At 37.2% G+C, this 17,521-nt stretch overlaps 1 long non-coding RNA gene across 1 annotated transcript; it reads left to right on the plus strand.

Moving 5' to 3' along the window:
* Positions 1–664: 664 nt before the first annotated feature.
* LOC113935384 lies at positions 665–17,081 on the plus strand. Its single transcript, XR_003524036.1, has 3 exons — positions 665–734; positions 16,165–16,387; positions 16,870–17,081. It is a non-coding gene; the product is annotated as an uncharacterized LOC113935384 (long non-coding RNA).
* Positions 17,082–17,521: the final 440 nt, after the last annotated feature.

Genomic DNA, 17,521 nt, shown 5'->3' on the forward strand with positions numbered 1-17,521 from the left:
ACTAATGATGTAATGTATGGTGATTAACATAACATAATAAAAAAAAAGAAGAATCTGAAAATCTACAGAAGGAATTACAATCACACCACCTTAGAGGCATTGTGTCAGGACTAATGAAGTAATAGACTCTGAAGTGCTTTGAACTTTCATGAGAAAGATGCTATAATAAGTGCAAAAATGTAGTCACACACACACGCACACACACACAAACTTCAATAGTTCTTAAAAAAACCCAACAAACAAACAAACAAACAAACAAACAAACAAACAAAATATCTATTGAGCAAATACTCTGTGCCAGGTTCTGTGCAAAGCTATTTAGGCAGGAATGGCACTCAAAGTTCAAAAGAAGAGATGGTCAATACTCAAGTTACATGACAAAAGAGGCAAATGTTCTTACAGTGGGACTGCATTGGCAGGTTTTTTGTTTGGTTTTATTTTAAATTTTAAGCTAAATATAAAATACATTTTTAAGTAACAGAAATAATATGTTAATATTTCAACCAAAATATTTACGAATTCATATAGAATAACATCATACTTTGTTGTCTTCCTTACTCTTAATTCGTGTTTAGTATTTGGGACTAAGGCTGATAGTTCTACATCTATCCATTCATTTCTCTTTCCCTTGTAATAGAATTTTTATCTGGCACATTGCATTCCAGAATTGAAACTCCATTTCCTAGCATCTGCAACTCTGTGAAGCCATGTGACTAAATTCCGGCTAATGAGAGGTAAGAGTAGAAGTTTTTAATTTTATGAAGACCAGTTTTTAAAAATTTACCTGCTATGGTTTTCCAAAGTAACAGATTTCTTTTATGTTTTCTTCTGGCAATTTTAGGTTTCACATTGAGGTATATGACTGAGTTTGAGTTATTTTTTATATGTGGCACAAAATATAAATCAAGGTTCATATTACTCCATATGGATATCTAAGTATTTGAGGGTCATTTATTAAGAAGTCTGTCCTTTCTCCACTGAATTACATTTGCATCTTTGCTGAAAATTAGTTGTGCATATATGTGTGGATTTATTTCTAAACTTTATACGTTCTTCCATTGATGTATTTGTCTGTTTTGATGTCAGAACCACACTCTCTTGATGACTGTAGTTCTGTAATTTGTCTTGAAACCAAGTAGTGTTTGTCCTCCCACTTTGTTTTTCTTTTTAAAGATGTTTTGGCTTTACTAAGTCCTTTGCATTTTTATATGTTTTTATATTTATTTATTTATGTATTTATGTATTTATTTATTTATATTATGTTCAGTTATCCACTGTATAGTACATAATTAGTCTTTGATGTAGTGTTCAATGATTCGTTAGTTAAGTGTAACACCCAGCGCTCATCACAGCACGTGCCCTCCTCAATACCCATCACCCTGTTACCCCTTCCCCTCTGAAACCCCCAGATTGTTTCTAGAGGTCCATACTCTCTCATGGTTCATCTCACTCTCTGATTTCTTCCCCTTTGGATTTCCCTCCCATTCCCGTATGGTCCTCCATGCTACTGCTTATGTTCCACATATGAGTGAAACCATCTGATAATTGTCTTTCTCTGCTTGACTTACTTCACTTAGCATAATTCCCTCCAGTTCCATCCATGTCATTGAAAATGGTGGGCATTCATCTTTTCTGGTGGCTGAATAATATTCCATTGTGTATATGTACCACATCTTTATCCATTCATCTGTTGAAGGGCATCTTGGCTCCTTCCACAGTTTGGCTATTGTGGACATTGCTGCTATGCACATTGGGGTGCACATGCCCTTTCTTTTCACTACATCTGTATCGTTGGGGTAAATACCTAGTAGTGCAATTGCTGGGTCATAGGGTAGCTCTATTCTTAACATCTTGAGGAGCCTCCATACTGTTTTCCAGAGTGGCTGTACCAGCTTGCAGTCCCACCAACAGTGTAAGAGGGTTCCCCTTTCTCCACATCCTCGTCAACATTTGTTGTTTCTGGTTTTGTTATTTTTTGTCATTCTAACTGGTGTAAGGTGGTATCTCATTGTGGTTTTGATTTGTATTTCCCTGATGGCTAGTGATGTTGCACATTTTTTCATGTGTCTGTTAGTCATTTGTATGTCTTTTTTGGAGAAGTGTCTGTTCATGTCTTCTGCACATTTTTTGACTGGGTTATTAGTTTTTTGAGTGTTGAGTTTGAGAAGTTCTTTATAGATCTTGGATATCAGCCCTTTATCTGTAATGTCATTTGCAAATATCTTCTCCTATTCCGTGGGCTGCCTCTTAGGTTTGTTGACTGTTTCTTTTGCTGTGCAGAAGCTTTTTATCTTGATGAAGTCCCAAAAGTTCATTTTTGCTTTTGTTTCACTTGCCTTTGGAGACGTGTCTTGAAAGAAGGTACTGTGGCCGATTTAGAAGAGGTAACTTCCTATGCTCTCCTTAGGATTTTGATGTATTCCTGTCTCACATTGAGGTCTTTCAAATCCTAGCCTCAGCAATCAGACAACAAAAAGAAATAAAAGGTATCCAAATTGGCAAAGAAGAAGTCAAACTCTCCCTCTTCACAGATGACATACCACTTTATTTGGAAAACCCAAGAGGCTCCACCTGCAAATTGCTAGAACTCATACAGCAATTCAGCAATGTGGCAGGATACAAAAATCAATGCACAGAAATCAGTTGCTTTTCTATAAACTAACAATGTAACTGTAGAAAGAGAAAATAAGGAATCAATTCTATTCACAATAGCAACAAAATCCATAAGATACCTAGGAATAAACCTAACTAAAGAGGTAAAGGATCTGTACTCTAGAAACTACAGAACACTTATGAAAGAAATTGAGGAAGACACAAAAAGATGGAAAAATATTCCATGCTCATGAATTGGAAGAATAAACATTGTTAAAATGTCTATCCTCCCCAGAGCAATTTACGCTTTCCATGCCATCCCTATTAAAATACCACTGGCATTTTTCAAAGTGCTGGAACAAAAAATCCTAAAATTTGTATGGAATCAGAAAAGACCCCGAATCACCAAGGGAAGGATGAAAAAGAAAACCAAAGCTGAGGCTCCAGAAATGGACCCTCAACCTTATGGTCACCTAATCTTTGACAAATTGGGAAAAAATATCCAATGGAAAAAAGACAGTCTTTTCAATAAGTGGTGCTAGGAAAATTGGATAGCTATATGCAGAAGAATTAAACTGGACCATTCCCTTACACCATACACAAAGATAAACTTTATATGGTTTTCAGAATCAGGTTATCAATTAAAAAAAAAAAGCACTCTTGAGTGTGACTCCAATGGAATTTTCTTTCCATGAAAACATGAGGAATAAGCATTCCCAAGGTAAATAATAATTGATACCTCTTGAGTTTGTTATGATAAACAAATAATAACTCATTATTTTATTTTATTTCCATATGTTGCAAAGATCTAGGTAATTATTATAGATTAAAATATATACCAGTCAGTTAAGCATCCGACTCTTGATTTCAGCTCAGGTCATGATCTTAGGGTCATGAGATCCAGTCCCATGTCAGGCTCTGTGCTCAGTGGACAGTCTGCTCCAGATTCTCCCTCTCCCTTTCCCTCTGCCCCTTCCTCTGCTCATGCTTACTTGCGCACACTCACTCTCTCTTAAATAAATAAATAAATAAATCCTTAAAGATAAGATAAAATAAAATAAAATGTATACCTTTCATCTATTACTATGTAGTTCTGCCTGAGTACATTTCTATATTAATTGGTAATAATTTGCTACAAAGGAATAATACATATAAGGATGTGTAGCATGGAGTAGGCACTTAATAAGAATTAATGTCTTCCCTGACTTTTCTCTTCTTATGTAGATGATATTCTTGTAGAAATTGAGCTAGCAGATCCTAAGATTGCCTCTCTATTTAACATCCCTGTGATTTTATTCTTTTGAGTACCAAGTATGTAATTGGATTAAGGATGTAATAATAAGAACACAAATGCACTTATTTGTTATCATTGATGGGCAACAATTAGAATATATGAAGTTAAATTTCTTACCCAACATTATCATAAACATAATATTCCTAGCCAGTTTTCCTCACACCTACAATACAATGATAGTTAATGTTCATCAAGCAACATTGAGGAAAACACCGCAATGTTTTCTGAATCATCAAAAGGAATCAAATTCCCTTCAGTTAAGTTAAATAGTAATCAGTCCCTTGCTTTCTTTAATATTGGTGAAAGCTTTAGCCCTAACTAACAGTTTGACTTAAAAAAAATGACAAAGTCCTTGATTTTTGGTAAACTTCTGCTTACAGCTATGGTGGAGTAATTGGCATCAGATGTACTCATCACCTCCAATGACTGAAAAACTGAACAAGTGATATGCAACACTGGTAGCCATGTACTGGACAACAGCAGCACAGAATAGTGAACTCTTGGAGAAAGGAAACAAACAAATTAAGTTCTATGATTATTCTGGCTCACTGCCTAGAGACAGAATCAAGGACACAGCTCAAGGAGTGGGAACCCCCCAAAAAGCCCAGCAGACTCCTTGCATTGAGCAAAGAGAATTGAACATTTGGGGCAGCGAAAAAATCTAGGATCTTCTTGTAAGAATATAGGAGAGAAGAAACCTGAAATGAAAGGAGAGAATTGCACAGAGAGAGGCCCTGGAGATCTCAAAGGATCCTCCTGCCTTTAGCAGAGAACCAAGAAGTGCATATTTGAGAAAAAAAAAATACAAGGCCTGAGAAAGAATCACTGGAAAAGAACAAGCAGAAAGCTCAAACCCAAAACTCACACAGAAATAATAGTTCATGTCCCTATCAACCAAACTAAGAAAACCTTATAACATAGGGGATACCAAATGGACTATCAGAAGGGTACAGCCTCAGTGAGACCTCGGTAGTCAGAGTTAGCTATAGATTAAAGGATTATTTCAACTAACAATTGTTTTTTGACAAGAAACAGTCAAATTGTTTCTAAGTAGTTTAATAAAGCACAAGAAAATACCCCATCCCAACCCAGGTAACATTAATGATGTCTGTCATATAGTCAATTATTTCCAGGCATGTGAAGAAGCAGGAAACATAACCTATAAAGAGAGTAAAAAAGCCCATTAGTGGGAACACACACAAAAGTAACACAGATGATATAATTAGTAAACATTTTATTTTATTTTATTTTATCTTATCTTTAAGGATTTATCAATATGTTTAAGAAAATAGAGGAAAGCCTGAGGCAAGGGAAACAAAAGTGAAAATAAACTCTTGGGACTATAACTAAATAAAAAGTTTCTGCACAGGGAGGAAACAGTAAACGAGGCAACCCACTGATTGGAGAAGATATTTTCAAATGACATATCCAATAAAGTGTTAGTATTCACAATATGTAAAAAAACTGATACAACTCAGCACCCCCCAAAAACAAATGACCCAATTAAAAAATGGACAGAAGACATGAACAGACATTTCTCTAAAGAAGACATCCAGATGGACAACAGACACATGAAAAGATACTCCACATCATTCATCATCAGGGAAAAGCAAATCAAAACTACAATGGGATACCACCTCACACCTGTCAGAATGGCTGAAATCAACAACACAAGAAACAACAGGTGTTGGTGAAGATGTGGAAAAAAAGGAACCCTCTTGCACTGTTGGTGGGAACAAAAACTGGTGCAGCCACTGTGGAAGACAGTATGGAGGATCCTCAAAAAATTAAAAATAGAACTACCCTATGATCAAGGAATCGTATTACTGGGTATTTACCCTCAAAATACAAAAACACTAATTCGAAGGGATACATGCACCCCTATGTTTATTGCAGCATGATTCACAATTGCCAAGATATGGAAGCAGCCAAAATGTCCATCGACCGATGAATGGATAAAGAAGATATGGTATATATACAATGGAATATTACTCATCCATAAAAAGAATGGAATCTTGCCATTTGCAACGACGTGGATGGAGCCAGAGTGTATAATGCTAAGTGAGATAAGTCAGTCAGAGAAAAACAAATACCATATGATTTCACTCATATTGGAATTTAAGAAGGCAAGCAAAGGAAGAAAGAGAGAGACAAATAGAGAAACAGGCCCTTAACTACAGAGAACAAACTGATGGTTACCAGAGGAGAGAGGGGTGGAGGGATGGAGGAGATAGGTTTTGGGGATTAAGGAATAAAAGGAAAAAAAGAAAAGAAAAAAAGAGAAAAAAAGAAAAAAAAGAAAATGGAGGAAAACATGAGCATATTAAAAAGAAAACAAAGATATAAAAAAAATCTAAATCAAATATCTAGGTACGAAAAATACACTGGACGGGATTAAGAGCATATTTGACATTGAGAAACAAAAGCTTAATGAACTTCAATATATAGCAATACAAAGTACCCAAAGTGAAAAACACGGAGGAAAAAAAAAGAGTCTAAGAATAATAGCGCAAAAGTAAACCATGAGATAAATTCAGACAATCTATGTACATGTAATTGAAGTACAGAAGAGAGATTGAGGCAGAAAATAAAATTTATACTAAAGTCAGAAACATAAATTACAACAAAAATTACAGATTGATATCCCTTATGAACATAAATGTACGATTCTTAACAATTTTTTAGCAAACCCAATTAAAGAATATTCAAAATGGATAACACCACGACTGAGTAGGATTTATTGGAATTATATGCAACTAATGAATCGTTGAACACTACATCAAGAACTAATGATGTACTATATGTTGGCTAATTGAACATAATAATAATAAAAAATGAAATGCAAGGCTGGTTTAACATTGCATCCATCTATATAATTCACCATATTAAGAGACAAAAGGAAAAAGTTCATAGGTCATCTCAAGAGATGCATAAAAGCATTTGACAAAATTGGGGAGTCTATGTGAAAAAAAGTCATTAAATCTTACTTCTTACTATATATGAAAGAATAACTCCATCTGGATCATATACCTAAATGAAAGGGCCAAGATTATAAAAATTCTAGAAGACAACAGGATAATATCTTAGTAACTTGAGAGTAGGAAAATTATCTTATAAAGGACACAGAATGCATGAACTATTAATAATCTATATATTAAATCTCTCATCAAATTAAAAATCATTCAAAAGCACTGCTAGGAGAGGGAGAGAATACCAAATTTGGAAGAAAAGATGGGCAAAAGGGAGGGGGGAGACTTGGAGTGTGACAAATATATTCGTTTTTTTAAAATAATTTTTTATTGTTATGTTAATCACCATACATTACATCATTAGTTTTTGATGTAGTGTTCCATGATTCATTGTTTGTGCATAACACCCAGTGCTCCATGCAGAATGTGCCCTCTTTAATACCCATCACCAGGCTAACCCATCCCCCCAATCCCCTCCCCTCTAGAACCCTCAGTTTGTTTTTCAGAGTCCATCGTCTCTCATGGTTCGTCTCCCCCTCCGACTTACTCCCCTTCATTCTTCCCCTCCTGCTATCTTCTTCTTTTTTTTTCTTAATATATATTGCGTTATTTGTTTCAGAAATACAGATCTGTGATTCAACAGTCTTGTACAATTCACAGTGCTCACCATAGCACATACCCTCCCCAATGTCTACCACCCAGCCACCCCATCCCTCCCACCCCCCACCACTCCAACAACACTCAGTTTGTTTCCTGAGATTAAGAATTCCTCATATCAGTGAGGTCATATGATACATGTCTTTCTCTGATTGACTTATTTCACTCAGCATAACACTCTCCAGTTCAATCCACGTCGTTGCAAATGGCAAGATCTCATTCCTTTTGATGGCTGCATAATATTCCATTGTGTATATATACCACCTCTTCTTTATCCATTCATCTGTCGATGGACATCTTGGCTCTTTCCATAGTTTGGCTATTGTGCACATTGCTGCTATAAACATTGGGGTGCACGTACCCCTTCGGATCCCTACATTTGTATCTTTGGGGTAAATACCCAGTAGTGCAATTGCTGGATCGAATGGTAGCTCTATTTTCAACTTTTTGAGGAACCTCCATACTGTTTTCCAGAGTGGTTGCACCAGCTTGCATTCCCACCAACACTGTAGGAGGGTTCCCCTTTCTCCGCATCCCCGCCAACATCTGTCATTTCCTGACTTGTTAATTTTTGCCATTCTGACTGGTGTGAGGTGGTATCTCATGGAGGTTTTGATTTGGATTTCCCTGATGCCGAGCGATGTTGAGCACTTTTTCATGTGTCTGTTGGCTGTTTGGATGTCTTCTTTGGAAAAATGTCTGTTCGTGTCTTCTGCCCATTTCTTGATTGGATTATTTGTTCTTTGGGTGTTGAGTTTGATAAGTTCTTTATAGATTTTGGATACTAGCCCTTTATCTGATATGTCATTTGCAAATATTTTCCCCCATTCTGTCGGTTGTCTTTTGGTTTGGTTGACTGTTTCTTTGGCTGTGCAAAAGCTTTTTATCTTGATGAAATCCCAATAGTTCATTTTTGCCCTTGCTTCCCTTGCTTTTGGCGATGTTTCTAGGAAGAAGTTGCTGCGGCTGAGGTCAAAGAGGTTGCTGCCTGTGTTCTACTTTAGGATTTTGATGGACTCCTGTCTCACGTTTAGGTCTTTCAACCATTTGGAGTCTATTTTTGTGTGTGGTGTAAGGAAATGGTCCAATTTCATTCTTCTGCATGTGGCTGTCCGATTTTCCCAACACCATTTGTTGAAGAGACTGTCTTTTTGCCATTGGACATTCTTTCCTGCTTTCTCAAAGATGAGTTGACCATAGAGTTGAGGGTCCATTTCTGGACTCTCGATTCTGTTCCATTGATCTATGGGTCTGTTTTTGTGCCAGTACCATACTGTCTTGATGATGACCGCTTTGTAATAGAGCTGGAAGTCCGGAATTGTGATGCCGCCAGCTTTGCTTTTCTTTTTCAACATTCCTCTGGCTATTCGGGATCTCTTCTGGTTCCATACAAATTTTAGGATTATTTGTTCCATTTCTTTGAAAAAGGTGGATGGTATTTTGATGGGGATTGCATTGAATGTGTAGATTGCTCTGGGTAGCATTGACATCTTCACAATGTTTGTTCTTCCAATCCATGAGCATGGAAAGTTTTTCCATTTCTTTGTGTCTTCTTCAATTTCTTTCATGAGTATTTTATACCTTTCCGAGTACAGATCCTTTGCCTCTTTGGTTAGATTTATTCCTAGGTATCTTATGGTTTTGGGTGCAATTGTAAATGGGATCGACTCCTTGATTTGTCTCTCTTCTGTCTTGTTGTTGGTGTATAGGAATGCCACTGATTTCTGTGCATTGATTTTATATCCTGCTACTTTACTGAATTGCTGTATGAGTTCTAGCAGTTTTGGGGTGGAGTCTTTTGGGTTTTCCACATACAGTATCATATCATCTGCAAAGAGTGAGAGTTTGACTTCCTCTTTGCCGATTTGGATGCCTTTGATTTCTTTTTGTTGTCTGATTGCTGTGGCTAGGTCTTCTAATACTATGTTGAATAGCAGTGGTGAGAGTGGACATCCCTGCTGCGTTACTGATTAAGGATGCATATTTTTAACATTAGAGGGACTACTAAAAATAAGTCTAACTGAGAATCTAAGAGACAAAATAAAATGGAACACTAAACACACACATACACACACACAAAATGCAGGAAACAGAGGAACAAACCTTAAGGGACAATGAAAAAGAATGTAGACAAATCCAGTCATAAGAGTAAGTACATTGAATGTGGACTAAAGACTCCAGTCAAAAGTGAAAGATTGTTAAACTAGATAAAAGTTCAAGACCCAAAAATTTGCTGACTACAGGAGATGTATTTTAAATAAAAGTTACAAACTCGTGGAAGATAAAAGGATGACAAAAGGTACATCATGCAAACACTGACTAGAACACTGAGCTGGCTGTATCAATTTCAGAGAAAACAGACTTCAAAAGAAAGAGTATTACAGAGGATAAATTGGGGCATTGCCTAATGATGAAAGGGAGAATTTCTCAGAAAGAACAATTATAAGTAACCTGTACTTAGTAACAAATTCATGTGAAAAACTGATATGACAAAAGTGGAAATAGATCAAGTCCATTCTCATAATGAGAGATTTTAATATCCTTCTTTCGTTTAGATGGCAGAAATAGATAAAAATTTCAGGAAGCATACAGAAGACCTGAATGACAGTATCAATCAACCTGACTTAACTGGAATTCAGTTACGTTGTACATAGCTGTAGAATGTGCAACTTTGAAATGCACATGGCAGGTTCATGTCTATCTAAGATGTTGGGCCATAAGAAGTTTAATTAACTTTCGAAAGTTTGAAATCTTACAGAGTGTTTTCTCTGACTTTAATTGTATGAAATGAGCTATCAATAAGATATTCTGAAGAAGTCCCCAAATTTATATTATTAAACAACATACGTATAACTAATCCATGGGCTAAAGAAGAATTCACAAAAGAAATTAAAAAAATATTGTAAAATGAATGATAATAAAAGCAAAACATAAAAATTTATAGGATGCAGCCAAAACAGTTTTTAGAGGAAAACATTTAACTTTAAATATTTATATTAAAAGTTATCAGTAGAAAGATTTAAAACTCAATGACTTTTTCTTGATTATATCAACATGAATATCCTGGTTGTGATACTGTGCTATAAAATTTTACGATGTTACCTGTGAGGGAAAATGGATAAAGGGTACCAGAGCTTCTTCTGTATTATTTCTCAGAACTGCATATGTATCTACAGTGATTCCCAAAATAGAAAGCTTAATTTAAAAAAAAGCAAAGACCTGGGGCGCCTGGGTGGCTCAGTCAATTAAATGTCTGACTCTTGGTTTCAGCACAAGTCATGATCTTAGGGTCGTGGAATCAAGTACCAGGTCAGACTCTGTGCTCAACAGGTAGTCTGCTTGGGATTCTCTCTCTCCTTCTGCCTCTTCCTCCTACCCCCCATCTCCCTCTCTCTCGCTCTCAAAATAAATAAATAAATAACTTTTTTAAAAAAGGCAAAGACTTGGGGTGCCTGGGTGCTGTAGTTTTTAAGTGTCCAATTCTTGGTTTTGGCTCAGGTTGTGATCTCAGGGTCATGAGATCAAGCCCCAGGTCAGACTACATGCTCAGTGTGGAGTCGGCTTGAGATTCTCTCTCTCCCTCTGCCTCTCCCCCTGGCTCGTGAGCTGTCTCTCAAATAAATAAATCTTTAAAAAGTCAAAGACCTAAGTAGGTTTTGGCAAGCTATGGACCATGGGCCAAATCCTATCCATATTTTAAATAACCCACAAGCTAAGAATGTTTTTACATTTCTCAAGGGTTGTTTAAAAAAAGGAGTATGTGACAGAGCCCATGTATGTCTCTCAAAACCTAAAATGTTTACTGACTGAGCTTTGCAGAAAAGTTTGCCAGCCTTTGATCTAGCAGTTTCTGTTCTGCTCTGGAAATGTGACATGCTCTATGGCCCATCCCTCCACTAATTAAAAATAAAAACTCTGGACAAAATTCAAGAGCAGTGACTTTATGATTCTTAAAAGTAAACAAAAGTGGGCAAATTATGGTAGGAAGTCAAAACTTACAGAAGTGACCCACATTGGGATATGTTTTCCAGTGTAATTTGCTTATTTTTGGCTTTGCCAAAAGAGGAATGCCCTATTGAAAGATGTATGGAAATGGCAGCTAAAACTTGGGTAACAGCTCTTAACTGATTAGGTAAAACTTACCTGATGACATACAGATTTTCCTTCTGCCTACTGGAACCAGGGAAAGGAGAGGTGAGGTGAGTCACAAAGATCACAAAGGGAAAACAAGAAAGGCAAATCACTGTTTTTACCCAGGTTTATTGGATTTTTTTTTATAGTAGTTTTTTCTTGCATAAAACTTCTCAACTTGATGTCTGCCTTTGATCAATGTCCAGAGTCCTGATACAGTTGTTTTGGTCAGTGTGGTCTGGTTTTTATGCTGATTTTTGGAGATAGGATTGGCTATGCCCTTTACTCAGTTATTCCAAAAGTAACATCAACATTTAACAGTAAAACAAAACAAAATAAAACGACTTCTGGGGGAGGAATTAAAGATATCCTTTCTTGCTTCCAAAAATGAAGAGAAAGGACTAAAGACAGCATTAGCTTGGTGCTATGATGCATTATTCTGGAAAAGAAAAAGCATGAGATCATTTTGAAACAAGAACGTGGGGAAGATGAGTGCCTGAGTAAAAGTCATTGCACAACCTGGAGAAGGGAAAAGGCCCATGAAACCGAGCACTTCATAAATGATTCTAGGGTTTAAGAAATGATGGTAATTAACATACAAGAAATGCATCCTTGGATACCGGCACATTGATTTTTGTGATCCCCTGGAGTTCTTTCAGATCTGTTGATTGCTTTTGTGCATCACCAATTTCTGATTAAAAAGGGACAAATGGTTCAAGTGAAAATTGCCCACCTCAAAAGTGTGCATAAAACTTTTGTCCATTTTTCTCATGCTCCTTTCTCTTTAGCAATTTTGTCATCCATGGTGGAAACATAACCATGGAATTGTGTGCGATGAAAAATTAGCCTCAGCACGAATGGTAATGAAATAGGAATTTAGGTGGGCAAATGAAAGCAACTGTGGTTCTTTAGTTTGAATAGTGACTGTGAGGAAAGAGGTATAGTTGGAGAGATCCACTCATTCTTTCATTCATTCAACAAATACTTGTTAACCTCTTACCCAAGAGCCATGCACTTGCTGGGGGTACAGCAGAAGATAACAAGGCACAACTCCCTGCCTTTCTGGATTTGGGATCCTAGTGGGGTGAGTGAAATTGAACCATGATACGGAAGTAAATTTTATAGTATGCCAGAGGGTATCAGCTTTATGGCCACCCATCAAATAGGATGTGGAAGAGAAAGAGTGGAGAGGAGTGTTGTAATTTTAAATAGGGTGGATATGGTAGTTCTCACTGAATGATAATGTTTGAGCAAAGACTTGAAGAAGCATGCCCGGCGAACATCTAGGGGAAGAGCCCTGCATGCAAAAAAGAAAGGCTGGTGCACGAGAGGAATGTTCTTTGGCGTGTTAAGTACCAGTTCGGTGAGTGTGACAGGAGTAGAGTGAGCAAGGGGGAAAGGTGGGGAATAACAGAAGGCCAGATTATGTGGGGCATTGCAAGCTGTCACAAAGCCTTTGGTTTTTACTGTATGTGCAATGGGGAGCCACTGGGCAAAGGGATAACCAGGTCCATTGTGATTCAGAAAGCTGATGAAGACAGCTGTGTGTTGCTAGGAGAAAGTCAAGGACTTTGAGCAGACTGAGCAATTAGTTGACATCCCCTACACGCAGTTTTGTTAGCCTTTCATTCACTGAGCTTTTGCTGCTGATGTTAAACCCACAGGGTCAAACCCCAGCTTGTTAGTATGACATTCAAGGCTCATCTCCATCTGTCCATTGCTGCCACTTTCTAGCATCTTCCAATGCTCCCTCCTCACCCCATCTCACCTCCCTGTATTCCAGGTAAAGGTGCTGAACAGGTAACTAGTGCATTTTGGGGTATGCTGTTCTGCCTACCTAGAGGGCCGTCCCGTGTCTCTGGAATTCCTCTTTCTTCTGGTTAGGACAACACATGACATTTTATCACAATTATTCATATCCCTTTTTCTCTCCCCATGGATGCTCAGTACACAGGAGGCCCTCTCTATGAGTCCATTATATTGGATACAATAAGAACCAATCTAACCACTTGGTTCAAGTTAAGGAGATATTTACATTTATGCTAAGACTAATTTCCAAAAAAATAAGGCAGTTCTACAATCAAAAATCTATATTTCAAAGGATTCAGAGTAATGATAAACTTTGAGAAACTTTATTAAGAGGTAAGTGAGGTACAAGGGAAGAAATGGATATTGCAAAAACCCAGCCGAAGCACATATTTTCTTCTATACGCTTCTTGTTACTTGATATATATTATGCACTCATCTGTAACTTTTAATCCCCACCAGGATGAAATCTCCGTCAGATCAGAGACTTTAGTCTTTGGCACTGCCATGTTCATATTTCCTAAAATCATATTCAGATGTGTGATAAATGTTTGTTCAATGAATGAATGACCACTTTCAGTGAACACTAAGCTCAGCTATGAACACCATTTTCATCACGCAGTTTTTTTTTCTTTCTGATAAAAGGAACTCTAATGAATTTTTCATGAAAAGTGAACTCTTTGACTTGTCATTGATCTCACAGAGAAATTTACCCTGTTTAATCTCACAAGCTCTTATCTGGGGACCACTGGTGAAGACAACCAATGGACCTGATATTTGAAATATCAGAGGTGTTCTTTAGGCAATTATTACTTACTTTGATCCAACATTAAAAGCCAGTGTAATGGCTATTATGAATATAAATTATATTAACTTTTAATTCTATAGAATATTAACTTTTAATAAATATTAACTTTTAAGTCTATAGAAAATGAAAGCAACACAGCTCGTAGCTAGGTTTCTGGTAATATAATTTGGGAAACAAATAGAATCAAGAGCTATATAATAATAGATGAGACATTGAACCTTCAGCCTTCTTTACCTGGAAGGATGAATATGGACTTAGTAGTCACTGGTGTCTTTCCCTCATTTGACAATCTTTGATTATCATTTGTACACTATGGATTTTTAAACTACAGACTATAAATGATCATTTTCCGGTGAATAGTTAGGTTTTTGGCTTCATATACCCAGTTTATTTGCACTTTTGCTACTGACCTTTGAGATTTTAATTCAAAGGAATTGGTGATATAAGAATTCTGGGCAATGTTGCAGCCTAATGGCAGTCCTGCAGGAACCACCTTATCATGCTTTACATATATACATTATGTGTATAAATATTACATTATTATATTTATAAATTTTATATTACATGTATAAATATGCTTATATACATGCATAAATGTGTGTATATATATACACATATATACAATTGTCCTTTCCTTAATCCATTCTGTTGGCCTGGATATATATCTCTATTCATGAGAAGGGAGTTCTCTTGATTCTGCCACTGGAGTAGAGTTTTATTATTTTTTCTTATCAGAGTACTGTTATTTTGAGAATAATATTCTGATTTTACTATGAGAGAACAATCCTTTTTTGGTCCACATACACGAGGTAAACAAAGCTAACTCTACCTCCTTCGTGCCCTCACACCCAGATTCCAGGAGTGGGGTCTGGACTAGGCTGGGTTGTCAATGCATTCAACTCTGGCAGTCACCAGACTTAAGTTGCAGGGGTCGAGAAATGATCCGAGTTAGGCCATTCATTCTCACTGAGACTCAGTTCTCTGACTTTTGTTGGCATGCGCAAGGAAGCGAATGGTTTCTTCCGTTGGAACAGATGCCTTAACGATGATAAACCTGAAGCCATTGGATTCACCAGGCAGAACCCATGAATGAGCTCCACCTGGAGGATCCAGAGCTAAGAGGTAGAGCCTGGTGATGTCATTTGGACCCAGGATCATGACTCATCTAAAGCTAGATCTACTCCTGGACGTCTTAAATGAACATCTACTCCCCATCTCATTTACATAGTTTGAATTCCATTTTCTGTGCCTAGCTGCTGAAAGAGTCCTAACTGATGCAACCACTAACCACTAACCTAACTGATGCAACCTGCTGGAAACACATTAGGCCATCTGCTCATATCCCTTCTCAGTTTCTCCCTCTACCAACTGTGAATATTAATTTTTGTCTGAAAGTGGTAAAAGTTGTAGAAAAGTATTTTAATAGACTATCCACTGATATGTAAATTAAAGGTGATGTCTAGCACAGAGGACCATAGGAGAAGGGAGGGAAAACTGAAGGGGGGGAGATCAGAGAGGGAGACAAACCATGAGAGACTCTGGACCATGGAATACAAACTGAAGGTTTCAGAGGGAAGAGGGGAGGGGGGATGGAGTAGTGGGTGACGGGTATTAAGGAGGGCATGTGTTGTGGTGAGCACTGGGTGTTATAATCAACTAATGAATCATTGAACACTACATCAAGAACTAATGATGTACTATACAGTGGCTAACTGAACATAATAAAAAGATAAAAATAAGGAAAAATAAAAAATAAAATAAAAACAAATACAAGTGATGTCTAATACTTCTGGTCACCATGAATTCTTTTGAATATTTAATTTTGCTGATGGTTTGTTTGCTATTCTTGTGTGTCTGCAATACGTATCTAAAAACCCTACCATTTATTTGTCTTCATTATATGCCAGAACCCTCTAGGGCCAGGAGTACACAAATACAAAACATGGTCACCTTCAACAGCTTCTTCTCTGCTGAGGAAAACTTGAGAGGAAGGAGCAGAAATTACTCTTATGTCAGTAGACAGTGTTGAGCATCCCATGATAAGTGCAGATAAAGAAGTGTGGATGACTTTTGGAGATACATGTAAGAAGAAGCAGTTGCTCCTGGCTTTGTCGGGGGATGGATTTCAAGGTAAAGAAAAATTGGTTAGGGGAAGAAACTTACCTTTTGGGGAAAGGTTTGTATGTCACGTGCTCATCATTTCTTATTTATGATCTCATTTAATTATAACAAGGGTTTGAGATCCCTATTTTATAGATGAGGAAATCAAAACCATGAGAGTCTGAACAATGGTCCATGGCTAATTCATGTTGGAATCAGGATTCAGACCCAGGTCTAAGCTGAGAATAGATGATCTTTATAATTTGAAGGCTGAGGAGGCAGTGGGAATTTGGGGGAGAAAAGGCAGTCTAGAGAACATGATCATGAAAGTACCTTATACTCGAGGGTCCCTAATCAGTACCGGTGCCATCTGGGCAGCCTCTGCATCACCAGTACCCAGCTCCGGGGGCAAGATAGGTGAATTGTGGGAGGTGAGAGTGTGATATGAATGATTGTATTACTTACTGAAGATTTGAGACTCTTCACAGTACAAGCACATTTGTAATTTGCAGAGTGCTTCGAGCTCCAGCGAAGTGTGTGAGTAATGCAGATGCTCTGAAGAGGATTGAGTGGAAAACTGCACATCCCTTCCATTTGATCTTGAGATTACCTTCTGGATTGCCATTTCAATTCATGCATGAACTAAAATGCAGACAGTGTATACCTAAAGACCTCTAATCTGATTTTTATATCTGAAACTTACTTTTCCCATTGTAAATAGACAAAAAAGAATCATACGGGTTTTAGAAATGCAACTGTCAGTATTAGAGTTGCATACCCATTACTTGTCATCTATTCCTCGATAAGATCAACGTATAGAGGGCCTTTTATGTCCTTTACACCTTACTGAGGACTATAGTTTTAGGAACAAGAATTATGTGACTATACAGTTAGGATTAGCACACATGAAGAAAAGCAAGCTCACATTTTAAGATCCATCATCACTGTGTTGAGTTCGCAAACATTACATCAGTAGACTCTCTGAACAATCCTCTGAGATCATGTTTTTAGCCCATTTTACAAGCCAGGCTAAGAGGGATAAATAATCCATGTAAAGTTACAATGTATAAAGAAAGGCTGACATATTTTGAGGGCTTAACATGTGCCTGGTGCTCTGCAAAGCACTTCTAAGTTTTGATATAACCCTCAGTACACTCATAGAAT

This window comes from Zalophus californianus, chromosome 4 (assembly GCF_009762305.2).
Source record: "Zalophus californianus isolate mZalCal1 chromosome 4, mZalCal1.pri.v2, whole genome shotgun sequence".
Lineage (NCBI taxonomy): Eukaryota > Metazoa > Chordata > Mammalia > Carnivora > Otariidae > Zalophus > Zalophus californianus.